The sequence below is a fragment of the Lacerta agilis genome, chromosome 5 (genome assembly GCF_009819535.1).
Source record: "Lacerta agilis isolate rLacAgi1 chromosome 5, rLacAgi1.pri, whole genome shotgun sequence".
Lineage (NCBI taxonomy): Eukaryota > Metazoa > Chordata > Lepidosauria > Squamata > Lacertidae > Lacerta > Lacerta agilis.
Genome location: NC_046316.1, coordinates 84,989,852 through 85,007,854, shown reverse-complemented (window position 1 = coordinate 85,007,854; position 18,003 = coordinate 84,989,852). Strand labels below are relative to the sequence as shown.

General features: G+C 44.3%; 1 long non-coding RNA gene across 1 annotated transcript; it reads right to left on the bottom strand.

Annotated features, from left to right (window-relative positions):
• Nucleotides 1-477: 477 nt before the first annotated feature.
• On the bottom strand, nucleotides 478-5,525 carry LOC117046347. The gene is made up of 2 exons (XR_004426570.1): nucleotides 5,337-5,525; nucleotides 478-672 (listed from the first exon to the last, which is right to left on the bottom strand). It is a non-coding gene; the product is annotated as an uncharacterized LOC117046347 (long non-coding RNA).
• Between the last annotated feature and the right edge of the window lie 12,478 nt (nucleotides 5,526-18,003).

Here is an 18,003-nt window from a genome sequence, read left to right as displayed (position 1 = left end):
ATTAAACATGTTAAATTTGCCATCGCATCCAAGTCCAGGCATTCTTCCAAAGTGGATAAGGTTGTATCTTGATTTTATCTTTATTCCTAATTATGGCTTTATGTATATTTGTTTTTAATTGGTTTGTTTATTTTAAGTTGTGAACCACCCTGAGATTTACAGATGAAGGGAAGCATACAAATGTAATCAATATTAATAACAATTTTTTAATTTTATTTTATTCATGCTTTGTAAAGAATAGGACTTGTACACCACTTGGAGAATTTGTTGAGCAACTGCTTTATACATGCTCTAAATAACAAAATAGCCTATTAATTCCATTGCCAGCTACCCAGCCCCAGTGAAGCTGAGGGAGACAGCCATGACTCCACTTAGCCTCCCAGCGAGTTGAAGGCTGAAACATGAAAGCAACCTCTTCACAAAAGAGAGAGGAGAGGCTGCGGTCAAAAACTGATGAAGAATAAGAAGCAAGCACAATGAAAGAGCTCATTTGACATGCTCTCCTTTTAAAATAACCTCTGTTGCTTCCATCTCCAGGCATGACTTCCAAGCAGTAACGTCTGAGCATCATATTCGGTAATATGTTCCACATTGATTTTCTCCCGTACTCTCTGCTGACTGTACACTTTGCAGAAAGCATTGACCCCAAAGTCAAGGTTAAGTCCATGTTCCCTGAATCAACAAAGCAGAGGGAGGAGGCTGGAAGAGAGTGTGCATTTATGCAATGAAATAATCAAGAAAGTATGAGAACAAAATGTTATCTAAACAGGCCATTGTTATGTGTGTTCAGGGTGTGTGTGTGTGTGTGTGTGTGTGTGTGTACTAGAGCAAAATTATAGTTTTGTCCAGACCTGAGTACTGACACATTCAAAAACCAGAAATTGCAGATAAACTTTCAATTTTGACATTCTTTTTTAAAATGCCTTTTCTTTTGTCATGCAACATTCCATCAAAAACAGCAGTCAATTGCCAAAGGACCAAACTAGATGAAATTGTGTGTGTGTGTGTGTGTGTGTGTGTACATATATGCATTCAATGTATTTTGTTCTCACTTTACAAAGAGCAGAGATCAGGATAGGAGCCATGTCATGCAAGGAAATAAAATAGCCTAAATGAAAAATCTCTCACACACACACACTCCGACTGCTAATTGCTCCGGGAAGGAAGATCCCATTAGCAGCAGGAAAGAAGATCCCATTAGCAGCAATGCACAGGGAGAATTCAACCACCTACACCCCAAAATAGAGAAAGAACAATGGACTGATTTACATTGTCCGAATGGGCAAGTGGAGGTGCAGTTTCTATCCTGCTGTGGCACACAGAAAGTTTTATCCTCTGGTTTAGCAATGCAGAGGTTGTCTTCTGGATGGGGGCTGCTGTGATGTTGGCCTGCAAACCGGAGCTAGTGAACAGTGCAGGGGTCATGACACACATTGGTGCAAACTATCACCATCATGTTATCCTGTTGCTGAAAGAATTGCATGGGTGGCCAATTTACTACTGGGCTAAGTTCAAGCTGCCGGTAATGGTGTAAAAAGCCCTATGTATTTACATTAACAATCATATCACCCCTTATATATTCAGTTGATCACTGCTAGGGTTGGCCAGTGCCAGGTTTACGTACAAGCTAAACAAGCTATAGTTTAGGGCCCCACTCTCTTGGGGGCTCCAAAAACATTTAAAGGGGAAAAAAACTGGATGTACATTTCCAAAATATAAGATAAAAAACAAATAAAATAAAACCTACATACAGCAAGAGTATTTCGTGTTGTGTAGGCTCCTATGATGTAAGTAATGGGGTCCCCCTGCTAGCCTGCTCCCTAAAATATCACTGGTTTGCTCATTTCTATATCAATTGCTTTGATAAAATACATATTTTGTTATGTGCAAGTGGCTTTAGATACCTGTTAGGTCCATAAATTACCATATAGCATATATTCAACACAAAGAACAGTGGCAATTTGTTGTTGACAAAGGACAGCTGGATATGTAAAAAGCCCCATTACCACCAGTAGCTTAGGACCTCATCAAACCTAAATCCGGCCCTGGGGTTGGCATGTTTTGAAGAGGAAAAAAGAGGGCACATTTGCCAAGTTCTAACTATGGATCGCTATGACAACTCCACCCATGAAAAAGAGGATGTGTCCTGGAAAAAGAGGGCATATGGCAACACTGGCACTGACACTCTCCAGAAGGGGGCCTCCTAAAGATACTATTCCATTGGGAAGTCCATTTTGTATGACACAGGAATCAGGATTTTAATGTGGCAGCATCTACAGGACTCCTTCCTGTTGCCTTTCAGGCAGGTGCCATCCTTATTGTACAGGTAATTTTGGTTCCTGTTGAAGACTATCCTTTTATAATTGGAGAAATCCAGTCTGTATTGGATTTCCCACTGTTTTTATAGAAGAAATTGTATTATCTGCGTTTTTACTGCTGTTGTTTTTTATTGTTAAGTTGTGTTGACATGTTTTATAGGAAGCAGGTCTTGACATAAAGGAAACAAAGAAGCAAGCACATTCTAGAACTTTTATCCTAGGCTACTAATCTCAGCTATACCAGAATTTCTTGCATTCAAAAATGTAGTGGTCATGCCTAAATTATAGTCAGGACTTTTTTTCAGCCGGAACTTGGCGGAACTCAGTTCCAGCACCTCTCGGGGGGGGCACTGTCATTCTAAGAGAACAAAGGAGGCGTTCATGGTGAGTTATGGCACCTCTCTTTCTAGAAAAATAGCACTAGTCATAGTCATTCTTCCAGGATTGTTAATCTGAGCTAACAATCCTCGCCTTCTTCCCCAACAAGGAGTTCCCAGATGTTTAAACCACACACCCTTTGAAGATTAATTAGGGTTATTTCATAGACTCATGTTCTCCATGGAACAATGACTCCCACTAGACAGAGAAGATTTCCCTGCTGTTGTTTACACAGTCACCTGCTGGGGTGAAGGACAGGTGAGTTAGAAGTTCCTAAGCTAGCCAGGAATTGGCAACTCTTACTCAGGTCATTAAAAATGTTGATTCGGCCACTGAACGTGTCAACAGTAATTGGTTTTAAAAGCCTCTACCAGCAAAGGTTTGAGGTATCTCAGTGGTCATGGGAAGCAGACACTTTCGTCAGAGCTTCAGGACAGATGCCTTTGCCTATGAAACTACTACAAACAAGCTACCATTCATAAATCATAGAGGTTGTGATTTGTGAATAGACCCGTTTATCAAGTCTGTCCGATTTTCAGTGCCAAAATTAATATCTAGTCTGTTGGAAGGAGAGTTTATAGACTACTGACACCCTTTCAAAAAGAAGAAGAAAGCAACCATCAAGTACTCTCCTGAAAAACCACTGCCAATGTTTATTTCTAAACATCACAAAACCAGCAAGGGAAACATAGAAGGACTCGCCATATATTGCCATTTTTATTTTTATTTTATTTTTATTTTATTTTTTTGCAGAGTCAACACTTGTGGGCAGAGCCACTGTGGGAAAGAATGGACAGCATTATAGTAACAGCCAGACATTGCAGGCAGGGAATATGGCTTCAGTGCTAAAAGATGCTAACTATAATAATGTAAGAAGGGACGCGGGTGGCGCTGTGGTCTAAACCACTGAGCCTAGGGCTTGCCGATTGGAAGGTCGGTGGTTCAAATCCCCGTGATGGGGTGAGCTCCTGTTGCTCAGTCCCAGCTCCTGCCAACCTAGCAGTTCGAAAGCACATCAAAGTGCAAGTAGATAAATAGGTACCACTCCGGCGGTAAGGTAAACGGCGTTTCCGTGCGCTGCTCTGGTTCTCCAGAAGCAGCTTAGTCATGCTAGCTACATGACCCAGAAGCTCTCTGCGGACAAATGCTGGCTCTCTCGGCCTATAGAGCGAGATGAGCACCACAACCCCAGAGTCGTCGGCAACTGGACCTAATGGTCAGGGGTACCTTTACCTATAATAATGTAAATTATTATTGATCTAAATAGTGCCTACATTTCAGTGCTGTGCCGATTATTATTATTATTATTATTATTACTATTATGCCTGTGGAATTGCACGCTGGAAAAGCAGGAAAAAGGAAGGAATTTTAATCAAGAAAGAAAATCATGGATGAAAAGATGAGTTTTCAAATTATGAACATTGTGAATTCCAGGCAGAACAGAATTCTGTAGAAAAGAAGCTGAAGAAGAAGAAGAAGAAGAAGAAGAAGAAGAAGAAGAAGAAGAAGAAGAAGAAGAAGAAGAAGAAGAAGAAAAGTTTGGATTTAATATCCTGCTTTATCACTACCCGAAGGAGTCTCAAAGCGGGTAACATTCTCCTTTCCCTTCCTGCCCCACAACAAACACTCTGTGAGGTGAGTGGGGCTGAGAGACTTCAGAGAAGTGTGACTAGCCCAAGGTCACCCAGCAGCTGCATGTGGAGGAGCAGGGAAGCGAACCTGGTTCCCCAGATTATGAGTCTACCGCTCTTAACCACTACACCACACTGGAGATGAATAAACAGAAGGTGAGACTTTTTGTTAGAGCAGGGAGGGAGTACCTATGGCCTTCCAGTTGCCAGAAACATAGGCTATCCAGAAAAATACCCACAGGGAGGTGGAACCAGTAGATGCTCCCCACAGAATATACAACTGGGAGCAATCTTCGTTTGCTTCTGTGAATTGTATGAAAAAGCCCAGCTTTCCTCTCTTGGCCTCATCCACACTTTCATTTGCCCCGTGAATTTCTAGTCATGGATTCAAGAGATTTTTAATATTATTATTATTTTGTCCCGCTGCTTTCCCCGGACAAACATGCTAATTACTGCTGAACTGGAACAAAAGTCAATATGCAGAAAACCCAACTGACATTTGTGGGACAAAAAAAGAATCTCTCGGACCCACGACAATAAAATGGAAACCATGCGACAAATGGAAGTGGGGGTGAGCCCTCTGTCACAGCATAAATGACTCTGTTGTGTTTACGCTAGAGACTGGTCACAGGTGACTCTACGAATATTGTTGGACTACAAATGCCATCATCTGTGTTTCTTCAGACAAACTCCACGAAAATTTCTGGCATCTTATGTCTATCAAAACTCAAAGTTTGAACCACCCGAAGCTCAGTTGATCAGCAGAAAAACATTCCAGATGCTATTTCTGAACCTTATCTATTCTGAAAATCTTATGGCTCATATTGTTCCACCACCCAGATAGGAGTGGAAAAACCAACCCATTTCCCCTAAACTTTCCTCTTGCTCTTCTTCTTGTTGCTGTTCCCAACAGGACACACACACACTCTCTCTCTCTCTTAAAGAGAGAATATGCCTGGAATGTTTTCGTTTCACTTTATCGCTTATGAAACCAGCGAAGATTTAATACCTTAGACAGATTCTTGTGATGGGTAGGAGAATTTCTGGGCTATATTTGGCTCTGTACATTTTTCTTTTTCAGACTGTTAACTCCAAGCACAGGAGAGAGTTCAACATTCAAGGGAGTGACATGCAATCCTTGCTCCACTTGTAACCACAGTCATCTTGCCGTAGGCCTTAGAATAATAATAGGAATGGAAATTATTCAGTGGCTCATGATTTCCCAAGGAAAAGAAATCTCTTTAGCAGCAGCGCGCCACTGAGTCATTGGGGTCGGCCGACAAGGTCAGGGTTGCAGAGCTGTCTTTGCCATTCCTACCACTGAGTAGCAATCAAAGCCTGGGGTATTAGGAAAGAAAGGGGGGAAAGCATGGCTGGCTACTAGTATATGCAAGCGGTACTGACATTGCACTTCAGATGACCCCAAGGCCAGCTGACTGTCTGTGGAACCCCCTGCCGAGATGAGTTTCAACTTCTTTGCTCATTACTGTCGCAAATGGAATGGGTTGTCAACAACTCTTAGGAGCAGACCAGCTCTAGGCTCCGAGGCACAAAGGCAACTGTCTGGTTCAGCATCCCATAAATTGGTATCTAATGAAGAGCTTGATATCAGGCTTGCCCTCAGTGTCCTGCCTAAGGCAAAATTCAAAGTGAATTTGAGTGTTTTTCCTCAGGAAAAAAAAAATCTCTGGAGAAATTTGAGGAAGCCCCCCAAAAGAGCATAAATCTGTACTGCCTGCAAATTGGCTGTGATGTTTGAAACCATTTATTTTTTAACAAATGCCCCAAATCCCCTTCTGGAAACATTTGTCTGTTTTAACAAAAGCCTAGTAGGCACGTTGTCACCCATCAACTTTGAGTGTTCAAAAACCTAAGTGACTTACGCCTCGAATATCTGAAAGACGAATCTCCTTCCCTGCAGACCCTCAGTAGAGAGGCCCTCTTGGAAGTTCCACCACCCACTGAAGTTTGGGGGGGGGGGTGATGTGGTGGTCCAAGAAATGAGTTTTTCTGTGGCGGCTGCTAAGCTATGGAATTCCCTCCTTGCAAAGGTGCATGTGGGGTTTTCACTGTATAGCCTTTGTGACATGAGCCAGTATGGTGTACTGGTTAGAACGCTGGACTAGAAGCTAGGAGATCAAGGTTCTCAGCCATGAAGCTGTCTCTTCTTTCAGCCTAACCTACCGCAAAAGGTTGTTAGGAGAATGAGATGGAGAGGGGCAGAACCATGTATGCCATCTTTCCTGGAGGAAAGGTAGGATATAAATATACCGGTAATAAGATAATAATATCATCCAGGATGCTCTCCTGCATGAGTCATGTGAACTGTGTGAGATCACAGCACTGCCAAAATGCATGGTTTTGGACACTGCAATCCCATGCAAGATCACACCCTGAACGTGAGAGCACAGTCTCTGTAAGGCTTCAGGGAATCGGATCCCTCTCCAGGAGGCAGTAAATAAGCAGATCAAATGGAAGGAGCATTCTTACCAGATAAGCTCTTAATCACAGCGAGAGACAAAAGGAATGCATACCTCTCTAAAAAATGGTGTTACTCCCTGTAAAGGTTTACCCCCTCCATCCCCATTAATCTACACCACTCCTACGTCGGGTAATCTGAGCTTGTTGTCATTGTGCTTACAGTACTATCAATTTCCAAGTCTGTCTAGTCTTGGGCGAAGGTGGGGTCAGGAATGCTGTCCAAGGACGCTGAATCTGCCAGCTGTCTCTCTCCTGGTGTTTCTTCTTCTAGCTGTTCCTCACCCAGTATCTCCCAGCTTTTCCCCTCTGGCCTAAGCCCCTCTGCAAACCACTGTTCTAAATCAATATTCCTGCCCTTGGGAAGATTCAGAAAGGGGGGGGGCTCCCACCATTCCTCCTCAGTTCTCTCCCTGACAGTTCCCCAAAATGGGATGCCACAATTTAATCATAGCAGTTGAAGGATATGTCGTTACTGAAGAAACATATCTGTATCCTCGACTTTAACAGAGTGCTATTGCACTCATGTCCAGTTTGCAGGCTTCCAACAGATGTGTGTCTTCAGTGGTCAGCCACTGTGAGAACAGGATGCTGGACTAGATGGGTCATTGGCCTGATCCAGCACCTTGTGTTCATATGAAACCTGATATATTTGTTTATAAAAATATTTATAGGATTATTAATAATCATAAATTAAAGTGGTTTACATCAATCATACATCAATCTCTACTGTAAAATAGAATGGAATCATAGAATCTTAGAGTTGGAAGAGACCACAAGGGCCATCCAGTCCAACCCCCTGCCAAGCAGGAAACACCATCAAAGCATTCCCGACAGATGGCTGTCAAGCCTCCGCTTAAAGACCTCCAAAGAAGGAGACTCCACCACACTCCTTGGCAGCAAATTCCACTGTCTAACAGCTCTTACTGTCAGGAAGTTCTTCCTAATGTTTAGGTGTGTGGCGGTCACACACAGGGTCCCCGGACGTTTCATGGTCGATTGATCCCTGTGCCACCACGCTCTCCTCTCTCGCTGCCACCAACCAGGCCCTACCTGGTAAATCTATTGAGTCCAGTCAGGGTTAAATTGTAAAATCAAACCTATGTTTATTTATTACAGAATAACAAGCATGTGGTTTCATAAAGGATTGCAAACAATGTCAAACATGGGTGTCTTCCCAGACCTATAACTCCCTCTACTAGCTCTCCCTCACTTAACCACGTCTCAGGTATTTACTTGGCTTCTATTCTCCTAACTGGTCTTGACTTAGTTTCCCTGTTACATTAACTTCACCTACGCACACTCTTTCCTAACTCACTCCCACTCCAACCAACCTCCCAATTCCAACCCACTCCCACAACTAACTCCTCTCTATCTCCCCTGCCCACTAACTGTCACTCTGACTCCACCCCCTCTGGGTTCTGGCTGGTACCTGGTTTAACTATTTCACCTCCGGCACCTTCATTTTACCGTCACAAGGTGGAATCTTCTTTCTTGTAGTTTGAATCCATTACTCCGTGTCTGCTTCTCTGGAGCAGCAGAAAACAACCTTTCTCCCTCCTCTATATGACATCCTTTGATATATTTGAACATGGCTATCATATCACCCCTTAACCTTCTCTTCTCCAGGCTAAACATACCCAGCTCCCTAAGCCGTTCCTCCTAAGGCATCGTTTCCAGGCCTTTGACCATTTTGGTTGCCCTCCTCTGGACACGTTCCAGCTTTCAGTATCCTTCTTGAACTGTGGTGCCCAGAACTGGACACAGTATTCCAGGTGAGGTCTGACCAGAGCGGAATACAGTGGTACTATTACTTCCCTTGATCTAGATGCTATACTCCTATTGATGCAGCCCAGAATTGCAAAAAACAAAAATAAAACCAGAGATCAATGAAGCATGTCTGTTCAAGCTGAGATCCCTGCATTGCAGGGGGTTGGACTAGATGACCCTCAGGGTCCCTTCCAACTCTAAAGTTCTATTATTCTGTTATGGAAAGGCAGTTTCTTAATTGCCAGCATAATTTTGGAGGCATGGGCGTACTCTATTCTTCTGCTTGTAAATTATTTTAACTGATTTTAATCTTGTATTTTTATATTGTTGTAACTTAGCTTCTGACTTTACGGTGAAGGGCAAGTAAGAAATCCAAGAAATAAATTATGCAGGGAAAATTAATTACATGAGGAAATAAACAGTTTGGGCCATGTGGTATTGGAACCATACTTCCTGTTCGGTTAAAGTTTTTTATTTGTTACTAAAAACAAAACAACCCAACAACCTCGAGACACCGCAGCAAAGGAAGACACACAAAAAACAGCAGATATAATTAGTCCTTGGAAAGTCAAGACAATCTGTTCCTGTTAATTCTGCCTGTAACAGCCTAGGAGTGAATAGTGCAGGGCGTGACAATTCCTTCTTTGTTCTTATCAACTCCAACTGAACTTTGCAAGAAAATATGTCTGGGGTCATTTCACTGCCAAAGCACACGGTTATAAATTAACCAGGTCTGTTTAATAATAATATGAAAAGCCTGTAGGAATAACACAAATGAATCACAGGAAAGAATGAGTGCCAGGTGTGATAGAGGTCGGGCTGTTTCATAGCAGCAAAGGGCAATTGGCCTCATCTGCGGCCATTTTGCATCGCCGGAACCAGCAACATTTTGCTCATTGCAAGTCATGAGATCAAAATTTGACCAAGTATTGAAATTCATCACACACAGTATTGAAACACACACACACACACACACACACACACACACACACATTTAGATGATGATAAGATTTGGATTGGACATTTAGATGAATGGTGTGATTGCAATGGTGGCAGACAGTGGAATTGGTTGAACACATGACGCAGATGCTGAGTCTGACCACTGGTTTGTCCAGGCCAATGTTGCTTCAGCTTTCATTCATTTCATCACAAACACTCTGAGGAACAAAATAAAAAATTATTTCCAGTAGCACCTTAGAGACCAACTACCGTAAGTTAGTTCTTGGTATGAGCTTTCGTGTGCATGCACACTTCTTCAGATACTCTGAGGAACAGGATTCCCAGCCACCATTTTATTTACCCAGAATGCCCCAGACAGCCCATATACGAGGCTATTTATTTATTTATTTATTTATTTATTTATTTATTTATTTATACATACCTTGCCTATCTGGTTGGGTTTCCCCAGCCACTCTGGGCAGCTCCCAACAGAATATTTAAAAACATGATAAAACATCAAACATTAAAAACTTCCCTAAACAGGACTGCCTTCAGATGTCCTCTACAGACACAGACACCCACCCCTCTCTATCCTCCATTCAGCCAAGCAAGAGTCCGAGTGCAAGGACACATTCCAGTCAGGCAAAAACACCCAAAGGCCAAGGCAGTGCCAAGTGAGGGGTGGTGGCCTGGGGAGAGTTCCAAGGGCCAGATAGAAAGGCCCAGAGGGCCACATTTCACCCCCTGGCCTGAGGTTCCCCACTCCTACCATATTCCATGCCTGCTGGGATATTTAACGGTTTTTAGCTGACAATTGTTTTTGTACAGTTGTTTTCAGTGTTTTCATTTGTTATAATGGTTGCATTTTTATTATGCTGTATGACACCCTGCACTCATTTGGGAGGAGGGGCAGAGCAGAAATGAAATACATACATACATATAGAAATATAACTCCTCACCAGTGTTCAAAACTCCCGTTGTTCTAGGTGCATTTTGCAACAGGGAATTTCATTAATGTGAGCAGTTTCAAAACTGCCGCCGCTGGACAAAAGGAGGACCTTTTCCAGCCTCCCCACTTCCAGCTACTCTCTGAGGACTGGAGAAGGGACCTTCATAAGAATACAGTGGTACCTCGGGTTACAAACACCTTGGGTTACAAACACTTCGAGTTATAGACTCCGCTAACCAGGAAGCAGTACCTTGGGTCAAGAACTTTACCTCAGGATGAGAACAGAAATCCCATGCCGGCGGCACGGCAGCAGCGGGAGGACCCATTAGCTAAAGTAGTAACTCAGGTCAAGAACGGTTTCAGGTTAAGAACAGACCTCCAGAACGAATTAAGTTCATAACCAGAGGTACCACTGTATGGGGGGAAGGGGAAGTATGGCTTTGTTTTTTGCAGTCTTCAGATGAGGACTAGACCATATGAAAAATGAATATAAGATTTTAGCTGCAGTCCATTCATTTTCAGCTTTGTATTATTCTTACAAAAAAAAGCACCTAGACATTTCGTTGTAGTGCCTATAATCTAGGTTTAAGGTGCCCTTTAGCTCCTAGCTTTCATATTAGTTTCTAAAACTGGTCCTCACCCCAGACATTGTTGTTGTTGTTGTTCAGTCGTTCAGTCGTGTCCGACTCTTCGTGACCCCATGGACCAGAGTACGCCAGGCACGCCTATCCTTCACTGCCTCTCGCAGTTTGGCCAAACTCATGTTAGTAGCTTCAAGAACACTGTCCAACCATCTCATCCTCTGTCGTCCCCTTCTCCTTGTGCCCTCCATCTTTCCCAACATCAGGGTCTTTTCTAGGGAGTCTTCTCTTCTCATGAGGTGGCCAAAGTACTGGAGCCTCAACTTCAGGATCTGTCCTTCTAGTGAGTACTCAGGGCTGATTTCTTTGAGAATGGATAGGTTTGATCTTCTTGCAGTCCACGGGACTCTCAAGAGTCTCCTCCAGCACCATAATTCAAAAGCATCAGAAATCTTAGATAGATAGATAGATAGATAGATAGATAGATAGATAGATAGATGATAGATAGATAAATGATAGATAGATGATAGATAGATAGATAGATAGATAGATAGATAGATAGATAGATAGATGATAGATAGATGATAGATAGATAAATGATAGATAGATGATAGATAGATAGATAGATAGATAGATAGATAGATAGATCTTCCACATTCACAATGATTGGGATTTGGCTAGTTGTGTGTGTGTGTGTGTGTGTGTGTGTGTGTGCAGCATATAGCTGTATATAAATGCCTTGCTTTTGTCTTGTGATTTGGGTCCATGCCATGGGGGGGGGGGACATATACAGGCAGCTCTCCTACCAAGCAATGGTTCTGTTCTCAATTCTTCTTGGCGCTAACTATTTGCAAGCATCGACCTTCTCAGCAGGCCTCCAATAACATGCAGTTGAAAACTGCAGACAAAAGGAATAGCTCCCACACTGCATCAGTTCAATAAACACTTTATAATTCCATAGCCAGCAACATTCAACACACCTACAGGTACATGTTCTTGAATAATTGACCACCCTACAATTCTGCAGGAACCTGATCCTCTGAGATAGCCTTACCAATGTCCCTCAGATTCCCATCCCCCGGCCTTTCATTTTGATTTCTCTACAGAGCCACAGACTCCATAAACCTTTTCGGTAACTCCGTATCATGAGTGTTTATGAATTGCTGGTCACTGAACTTTCCCCTTTCTCCCCACCCCCACCCCGGTTTCCTTTCCCCCCTCCTGATTTCCTTCTCCACACCCTTCTTCCTCATGACAAAGGATTGTGTCAGCAGAGGAACAATGCAGGTGACTAACCTTATAAAATGTAGTAAATGATTAATAAAAACCTCAAATAACAAAGGCTTGGTGGCAGCAGCTGCGGGTTGCCTGTCGGAACTGATTGCTCTATGTGGTTGGTCTGCCTTAAGGATGGCACCAGGCTCCTGGCGGGGAGAGGAGAGGAGAAGAAATTCCAAAATAGGAATCAACAAAGCAATTCATCTCTCTCTCTCTCTCTCTCTCTCTCCCTCCCTCCCTCCCTCCCTCTCACTCAAATATTAGAGGTAAAGGTAAAGGGACCCCTGACTATGAAGTCCAGTCGTGGTCGACTCTGGGGTTGCGGCGCTCATCTTGTTTACTGGCCGAGGGAGCCGGCGTACATCTTCCGGGTCATGTGGCCAGCATGACTAAGCCACTTCTGGTGAACCAGAGCAGTGCACGGAAATGCCGTTTACCTTCCCGCCGGAGTGGTACCTATTTATCTACTCGCACTTTGACATGCTTTCGAACTGCTAGGTTGGCAGGAGCAGGGACTGAACAATGGGAGCTCACCCCATCGCAGGGATTCGAACTGCCGACCTTCTGATCGGCAAGCCCTAGGCTCTGTGGTTTAACCCACAGTGCCACCCGCATCCCCACTGAAATATTACCAGGTATTAAAACTTCATTGTCATAAAGGAGGTTTGCTCATTCCCTGCCAACCATCTTTACCTTCTGCGAAAGTGGTTCTTAGACTTTCTTTCCTCACTTCGCACAGAAGACTTTGCATATTTTACATGACTCCCATGGGACTCCAGTTCATTGCAGAATATTGCAGAGTGTGCTCTAGAATACACACAAGAAACTGCGCAGGCATATTAGGCGTCAAGGACTGGCGTCTGCAACAAATTTTCGCAACGTGTTCGGGAGGCCCACTTGCTTTTCCGTTTCTCCCCGGCAGCTAGTCAAGCTTCTGTGGACGCAAAGCATGGCAAGTCCTCCTTGACCTCTTTTGAGAGCTCCATTTAGGCCCCCACCCCCCAAATGTACTTCTGCAAATGATGTTCAGTTGAGCATGCTGGTAGAAGAAGAAGAGTTTGGATTTGATATCCCGCTTTTCACTACCCGAAGGAGTCTCAAAGCGGCTAACATTCTCCTTTCCCTTCCTCCCCCACAACAAACACTCTGTGAGGTGAGTGGGGCTGAGAGACTTCAGAGAAGTGTGACTAGCCCAAGGTCACCCAGCAGCTGCATGTGGAGGAGTGGAGACGCGAACCCGGTTCCCCAGATAACGAGTCTGCCGCTCTTAACCACTACACCACACTGGTACCTTCATCCTGGATAGCTCGGCTGGTTAGAGCGTGGTGCTGATAATGCCAAGGTTGCAGGTTCGATCCCCATATGGGACAGCTGCATATTCCTGCATTGCAGGGGATTGGACTCGATGATCCTCAGGGTCCCTTCTGACTCTGCAATTGTATTATTCCTCTTGTGCGTGGGTGGTACAATTCTGGCTGCATAGGCAACTGGCACACGCAGTCTGAACATTTGAGATAGAGGGAATGATGCCACCCATCATGAGGACTGGCCAAATTAGCAGGCTGCAGAGAATCTTGTGGCATCTTAAAGACTAAAAATGGACCATGGTGTGTGCTTCTGAGAGCTGTTACTGCAAAACCTTAGGAAAAACCTCCCAAGGATTTTCAGGCAATTGACTGGAGCAGTTGAGAAGACCAATTAATTGGGAGGGGGAAGCGAGAAGGGGGTCACAAATCCCTGCCTGAGGAGTGCATGAAACACACACACACACACACACACACACACACACACACACACACACCACACTATATATTGCAGACTTGGTGGCAAACCTTCTTAGCCACTACGCCAGCTTTTACTGCTTCCAACCTCATGTTCATAAAAACAAAATTTTACAATTATGCGAGGTCTTCAGGGTAGACTGGGATTTGCTGTTAATGACCCAACATCTATCTACCCTGTATTTTGTCTGCAGGTAGTGGCAAGGTGGGGAGAGGAAGATATTGTGAGAAAGTGAATTAAAGTTCTTTCCACGGGGGTTCATAAAACCTACAGTAATGCAGAGCTTCCGTATTAGAAAGTAAAAACGGCAAACTCAGAATCATCCCCAAGAAGACATTTATTGGCTGGAATTTTCTCTGTGCGGGCCATTAAAGGAGAAAGCCAATATGGAGAAATGAAGTCAAGGCTATAGTTTGATTCTAGAGGTGTGTGTGTGTTAGCATTTGTATTGTATTTGTTAGAAAATGTATTTTACAAGGAATGAATTGTACGTTGCTGAGGGAAAAAGAAAACCTATGTAATGGAACAGCTGCAGAATCTTGTAACTCCAATTAAAGAGTTTTGGAAGCCAGAAGCAAGAAGACCCTCTCTTGGGGTCAAGAGAGAGAAACACATCGCATTGGACTTGATATACATGAATACTACTGATTGTTAATAGTTGCCATTCTGCAAGAGTCCTCTTCAAAGTCTTGCGTGTGGAGTCTACTTCATCACTAGGGCTTCGAGGGTGAAACTGCTGCACCACTCTGTATGACTCAGGAAAATAGCTAATGGGGGGGTATCAGCTCTGTGTGTGCACCAAATAATGGGGTGAGCTGAAGTTATTTCCTCCTCTCACGTCAAAGTGCAATGTCAGTACCCTCACCTTGAGACATACCAAGGCCCCCACATCATGCCACTCTGAAGACGAATGTTGTAAAATTCAGGATGAATTCTTCACATACTGCATAGTGAAACTATGGAATTCAGGGAGAGACAGCATCTTGGGTGGCTTTAAAGAGGGTTGGGCAGATTCTTTGAGAAAAAGATTGTTCATTGCAACTAGTCATGGTGCCTATATGACCTCTGGCGATCATGAGTGGGAAATCTGCTAGTGCAGTCATGTCCTGCTTGCGGGTTTTCTTTAGGCATCATGTTGGTCAGTGCGAGAGCAAGATGCTGGACTAGGCAGGTCCTTGGACCTGGATCTTCTTTCTGGAGCCTGGGTCTTCTTCTTCATGAAGTCTGGATCTTCTTACATTCTTATGTAGACCAATTTGGGCCTGCCAGAAATACTGGAGCATAGAGTGCTACTTTTCAGGACCCCAAATTTTCCATTCAATCTCCAACCCCCACCCAGTGCTGTCAAGTATCCCGTTTTCCCCAGGATTCTCCCTTATTTTAAGCAGTTTCCCACTGCTCTCCCTTATTTTTTATTTCCCTTAAATTTCCCGTTTTTAATGGAAGCAGCTCCTCCCCTGCTGGCCAGGGACTGGGTGGGAAGACCTCGCCTACTTGGAGAGAAAAGCCTCAGCCCTCAAAGCAAGTGGGAGCCGTTTCCCGTGCTTACAGGGGGGTGTATTCCTCCCCCTGCATCAGCCCCTATCCGTTGTCGCCGAGCCCCTCAGTCGGCCAATAGGGTTAGCTGGCGGGCGGAGCCTGGGTGCCTTTGAGCAGCTGCTGCTTCCTGTCCTGTTTTGATGGGATCAGACAAGAAGACGATGGGGCTGCATCACGCAGAGCACATAGCTGCCCTCCTCTTTGCTGGCTGCCCTCCTCTTTGCTCTGCTCCAAGCCCGAGCCCGCTTGGAGTTTACATTGCTGCTCCGCCCACTTTTGCTTCTGGCTCTGCCCACCACTGACATGTGACTGTCCCCGGGATAGGTGAGACTGCTGATCCCTTATTTTCAAATCCGAAACTTGACAGCTATGACCCCACCCCGTGTTCCCATGGCCATTGAGCATGCTCAGTCAACAGCGGGACATTTTTGCCACTTGGGGTTCTTTCAACTGAGCTGATACCTCCCCTCTTGTGGGTGTATGTGTGATATTATTTGTCTTCCCAAGCAACAACATTCACATCCTGAATGCAGGGAACAGAGAAGTGATAGATAACAGCTAAGCTAATTCTTAAGCTCCAGAAAACATTGTTGTTGTTGTTCAGTTGTTCAGTCGTGTCCGACTCTTCGTGACCCCATGGACCAGAGCACGCCAGGCACGCCTATCCTTCACTGCCTCCCGCAGTTTGGCCAAACTCTTGTTAGTAGCTTCGAGAACACTGTCCAACCATCTCATCCTCTGTCGTCCCCTTCTCCTTATGCCCTCCATCTTTCCCAACATCAGGGTCTTTTCAAGGGAGTCTTCTCTTCTCATGAGGTGGCCATAGTACTGGAGCCTCAACTTCAGGATCTGTCCTTCTAGTGCGCACTCAGGGCCGATTTCCTTGAGAATGGATAGGTTTGATCTTCTTGCAGTCCATGGGACTCTCAAGAGTCTCCTCCAGCGCCATAATTCAAAAGCATCAATTCTTCGGCGATCAGCCTTCTTGATGGTCCAGCTCTCACTTCCGTACATTACTACTGGGAAAACCATAGCTTTAACCAGAAAACATATAGCATACTTTTTTTGTAATATAGTATACATTCTATGTCTTAAATTCTACATTATCCCTTTTCAGTGTTATGTCTTGAACCTGGGGCAGGGGAGAGACAGAAGACAGCAATTTAAAATAAGTGAATAAATTGCTCATGAGCTTCTAACTGGCGTGATTTTAAAATGATGGCCGCATAAAAGAAGATTCTTTCCTTTGCTCCACCCCACCCCAAGCAAACAACTCTCTGCCTGGAGATTATTTTATTCCTTATTATTTTAATTATAGCTCTTTTGTAGTATAGAAATTATTGGAAGAGAGTGGAGGTAATTCTTTCCCAAGCAGAGGCTAGAACTTGCTCAGGATTGCCGCAATTAAACATCCAAAGACTTCTCACGCATAGGCGGGGAACTGCTGGTGCTTCAGAGAGCTGCCACCTTTTTCTTCCTGGTAGGTGACCTTAACCAGTAGCAGACAGCCTGGCTCGGCATTCCTGATCACCTGACCTCTGACCAGTCACATCGCTGCTGCTTACCAGGAGGTAGAGGAGGTGGTGAGGTTGGCATAATGCAGATGCCCCAGTAGAAGAAATTTGGTGCTACTGCCAGCACATTTGCACTCCAGTGGCATCGAAGTTCGGGGTCAGGGAGGGCATCAAAGACCCATGACTGTTCCTGCAGCAAGATCCCTGCAGGACCCCTGTCTTCAGTCCTAGAGCCACCCATTGAGCAGGAAAAGGGAGGTTTTTACCCACTATATGCTCCAAAGCTAAGCGCTGAGGAACAATGAAAGCACAAGGTGCTTCAGTTGCAAGAGAATGGGGTGCAAGTTCTGTTATGTACAATGGAACATCAAGGGAAACCCAAGATAAGTCACACTGAACAAGGATATCAGAGCACTCTTTGCCTTTGCTGAAGAGATTGGTGGGTAGGTTGGAAAACTTGTTGGAACAATTGCGCAGCTCCTGGGCAGGCCCTTCTTACTGATCGTGGACTTGTGAACTCTGGCCCTTACACCTAGACCAGACATATTCCTGCCAACCCTTCGCCTTGCAAGAACTCCTGGACTATAACTGGCTCTTTCATGCTGCTGAGCTTGTGCTGTTAATCAGCTTTGATAAAGTGCTGCTTCCTTACATATAAGTGCATCTGCTGCCATGTTTTGGGCAGGAGCCAGGACACTCCTCTGCCACCAAGGAAACAGCAGCAACATGAACAACTGGAAGTCAGATGAAGTTTTTCAGCTATTTTCTTAAAAACAATATTATCCAAAACATCTTACGATGTGGGCAGCTATATGCCCAGGTTTTCCTGGACATTTTAGCAGCTTT